This window comes from Amblyomma mixtum, chromosome 6 (assembly GCF_055824585.1).
Source record: "Amblyomma mixtum isolate Tamu chromosome 6, ASM5582458v1, whole genome shotgun sequence".
Lineage (NCBI taxonomy): Eukaryota > Metazoa > Arthropoda > Arachnida > Ixodida > Ixodidae > Amblyomma > Amblyomma mixtum.
Genome location: NC_143017.1, coordinates 2,207,520 through 2,211,946, shown reverse-complemented (window position 1 = coordinate 2,211,946; position 4,427 = coordinate 2,207,520). Strand labels below are relative to the sequence as shown.

General features: G+C 54.1%; 1 long non-coding RNA gene across 2 annotated transcripts in view; it reads right to left on the bottom strand.

Annotated features, from left to right (window-relative positions):
- LOC149338079 (uncharacterized) overlaps window positions 1–4,427 on the bottom strand; it is a 1,049,963-nt gene that overhangs the window by 148,146 nt on the left and 897,390 nt on the right. The window lies entirely within an intron of this gene.

The following is a 4,427-nucleotide window of genomic DNA, read 5'->3' as shown; positions in this document are numbered from 1 at the left end:
GTCCGCCGCACGAGCTCTCAGACAATGCCACGAAAAGCGAAATAATGTAAAACGTGACGCGTCGATCGAACTGTCATGGCGCTTTTAAGTTTATTTTATTAATAACTACGAATACAAAAGCGTTTTAGATACTTTTGCTGGCCTGTCGTTTGTAGAAACTGTGATCCCATCACCAAGACTTAGGGTGCCGCGAATGTCCTAGCAGATGACGACGCATACGGCGCTGTTGACGGAATGCAATTTCGTTTGATGCCAACTAAAACACTGAATTGCGACAAATAAGGCGAAGAAATGGTACCGTATGTCAAGCTGGCGCATATCATTGATATGTTGGACGCAAGCGGCAGGACGGAAAGCAGCTGCGACGTCTTACTTTGCGCCACACTGGCACGCTCAATGGAGATCTACATGAAACCGAGAGCTGAATTGTGACCCGTACAAGCGGATTACTCAGATACCAACTGCGCCACGAAACTACATTGATACCTGCGTCACATTTTAGCCCATATGCAAGAGCGGCTCGCACTCGCCGCATCCTGTTCTATTATACTTTCGCAAGCAAGAGCCCCCACGGGAACCGATAGAAGCAAGTGTGTTTTTGAGGTCAAATTGTTCCGGGAAAAACGAGCAGCTTACTTAAGTGCGTACTCGAACTGAAGTTCTCAGCCAGTACGTCACGAACGGTGACGATGGCGTCGAGGACGAGTTTTAACGTGGCTGCTACACAGCCGGTATCCCAAGCATATGTGGAATGAAAGTTGTTCACCTGTACTGCAAACGTGCGCTCAGTCGCAGGCTGCCGCTAAGTGCTCGATTTGCCAGCCTTGCGAGTGCAAGTCGCAAGCTGTTGAGCCAATCTGTTAGCGAGCCGAGCTTTCAGCAATGATGCTGCCCGCGAGTGCGCCAGGCGACGAACTTCGCTCTCTCCCTGGCTGCCCTATTCGTCGCTAAGCCTAGCAGGTTTCACTTGGATGCTGGAGCTGGGCGCTCTTCGGAACTGGCTAGATCTGAGCTGCTACTCTCTTCACTTTACGTTTTACTGTGAACTATGTCTCTTGCTGAAATAAAGATAGTAGTAGTAGTAGTAGAAGGCCTTTATTCGACCATAATTTACAGGCCGAGCATATCGACCGCCTGGGCGACCAAAAGTCGCTGTTCTTCCTCCACTTCAGCGCCAAATCAGTCGAGCCAGGTGGTGATAGATAGAAAAGATGGGGAGTAGGAACCGGACTGCTGAGCAGCCGGGCAATAGCAGAGGCAATGGGCCAGATTCGCATAGATACAGGGGCAGTTGGCACAGGAAGAGTGCGATCGATAGCGAAAGAGAAAGAGGCGGGACGGGGCGATGACTGCATTCATTTGGATGTGCCGAAGAAATCGAGCCTCCGCGACCGTGAGTGATGGATGAGGGGGAGAGTAAAGGCGTTTGTCGAAGCGGAGCTCGAGGCAGACCTCTTTTTTGGTACGGCGAAGGGTGAGTCTCCCACCGTCCTCCGAGGGCTTGGGCCAGGGGATGAACGGCGCCTGGAAAAGTGTGTCGCGGGCAAGCTGATGGGCAAGCTCATTGTCGTCAATACCTGAATGCCCGGGGACCCAACGGAGGAAAACGATGGAAGGCTGAAGTGCGAAGACCGCTCGTTCGACCTCCTGTTGGAGAGAAGGGGTTAGGGTGCGTTTCTGTATGTAGTGTATAGCGGCTTGTGAGTCTGTATAAACTGTGTACTCTTGGAGAGAGGGGAGGAGGGCAAATGCATGGAGGGCATGCGCAATGGCGAGGACCTCGAGAACAATGCGTCCGGAGGGCGCAGATACGGCTCGCTGGTGTGGGTTTCAGGGGCGGGGAGGTGGGGATGGCACAAGGCGTAGCCGCAGGAACCTCGAGCAGCCACGAAGGAGGCCTCCGTGTAGTCTACGCCCTAGGTATCAGAGAGGCATGGTACTGCGCGGCCGCATGACGACAGCCGGCGTCCAGGGCGGGGGACATGTTGGTCGGGAGGGGGAGAGCACGAAGATTGGGAGCCGGGGTGGCAATAGCGGAGGTGAATGGAGAGATAGGAATGGGCGAGATACCCGTTGAGCCAATAACCACTGACCCTCACGGGTAAGGGAAAGCCGGGCAAGCTGTGAGTCATGATGGGGAGTAAGAAGAGAGCGGAGAGGATGGAAGAGGCCTGTTGCCAAGAGCTTAGCGGTAGAGGTAGTGACAGGGAGGTTGAGAGCTGCCTTGTAGAGGCCCAAAAGGGCAGTCTCGAGAGCGTTAAGTTGAGTCTGAGTGAAGGAAGCGTAGAATGCAAAGTACAAGATCTTGTTGAGGGCCAGCGCTGGGCAACTCGGAACGCATGAGCCTCGTGGAGACCTGAGCGTCGAGTGACCACGCGCCGCAGGAAGTGAGTTCCCGAGTGGCAGGTTGTGACAGCGTGGTGGAGGGCTTGCCCATTCTTGGCCGTGTGCTAAGGGAAGCCAAGAACTTTGCAGTGCGCGAGGACAGGAGTGGGAGAGCCAGAAAGAAGGAGACAGACGAAGTGGTTCTGTGAGCGCTGGTAGGAGGAATGGTTGAGAAGGAGCTCGGATTTGTCAGGAGCAGGAGAGAGGCGAGCGGTTGTGAGAAAGGAGTCGGCGAAATCTAGGCCACGTTGTAGGGTGTCTTGTACGTGACCGGGAGAGCCACACGTACACCAGAGAGCTATGTCATCGGCGTATAATATATGACGGAGGGCGGGAATTTCAGCCAGCTGTGAGGTGAGAGGGGCCATAGCGAGATTTAAAAGGGTATGAGGGAGAACAGCACCTTTAGGAGTGCCACGGGTGAGGTGGAATGGGTAAGACAGATGGGTGTCCACTCGAATGCGAGCTACACGTTTAGAGAGGAATGAATGGATATAAGAGTACATGCGGGAGCCACAGCTCAAGGAGGCTAGTTGAGAAAGGATGTAGTCGTGGTAAACAACGTCGAAGGCCTTTCAAACATCGACGGTCACGAGTGCGTGAACTTGAGTGGGAGTAGGTGACAGGAAGGTGTGCTGGGGAATCAGAAACATGTCCTGTGCACAGACGTGGCGTCGGAAGCCAATGGGAGAATGGGTTAAGAATGCCTTCGAGTCAAGAAAATTAAAGAAGCGAGTCAGAGCCTCTCGCTCAAGGGTCTTACCAACGCACGACATCAGGGAGATTGGGCGGAGGCTAGAGAGAGAGGGAAGTGTGCCCGGCTTTGGAGTCATAGAAATGAGGGAGGAGGTCGAGGAGCTCGGCACGTAGTCGCTGTCCCAAGCCTCCTCGTAGGTTTGAAGAAGGAATTCTTTGGCGCAGTCAGGAAGGTTACGAAGTGTGGTGTATGTAATGGCATCCTCACCGGGAGCCGAGCGTGTAGCATTAGCAGCCAGACCCGATTCGAGCTCCCAGAGAGTAAAGGGGGGGGGGGGGGGGGTCCAGATCGGAGTTGGGTCCGCGCGAGTACACCGGGTAGCAGGGTGTCAGAGGGGGCGGCAGGTACAGAGGGGCGAGCTGATCAAAAACATCGGAATGAGCCCCATGAGTGAGGGCTTTAGCTAGAGTGGGAGCAAGGGCAGCCTTAGTTCCAATGACGGATTTAAAGAGAAACCATGTGGATCGCGAGTGCAATGCGGAGTCAAGGCCATCACAAAGAGGGCTCGAACGAGAGTGCTCGAGGGAGGCGCAATGGGCAATGATCTCGTCCCGGACACGAGCGATCCCGGAGGAAAGTTGGGCATTGTGGGGTTGGGAGCGAAAGCAGCAATGAAGACGTTTACGGCGACGCCATAAACGGAGAACGTAAGGATGTGGGTCTGGGATTGGGTGACGAGAGCGAACGCGACGGCTACTGGACGTGAGCGTTGCAGAGATGCTAGACGTCAAGTCGTCGTAGGATTGAAAGGAGTCGGAGGCGAGATTAGTGCCAAAGGCGTGCTAGTCAGTGTGAATAACCGGGTGGTATCGAGGGATGTGAGAAAGAGAGGTGGTAATATTGTAACGGAAGATAGGGCAACAGGTCGCTAACCAGCAGAATACGGCAGCCAGCCAGCGCGAGACACTTCAACGTCTTTCTTTTCAAGCGCCACCTGAGAACATCAGGTGGCAGTACTCCCACTCCCAGAAAAAAGAAAAATATAAAAGCGGGGCTGGAGCACGAGCAATGGAAGGAAAAAACAACAGCACAAGCACAGAAAAATGTACAATGGAGGTGGGCGAAGGCGTCCCACGCGACAACTAGCGGAACACTGAGCGTACTCTCCAATACCGCGTGAAATACCGTTTCATGCGGACTACGTGCACAACCTCAGAGCGGGGTGGGCGACGCTGAGGCACAGTCCCGTCATGAAGAACTTCGTAGGTCACTTCTTTGACGCGGCGCAAAACTCGATAAGGTCCAAAATAACGGCACATCAGTTTTTCAGACAAGCCTGGGCGGC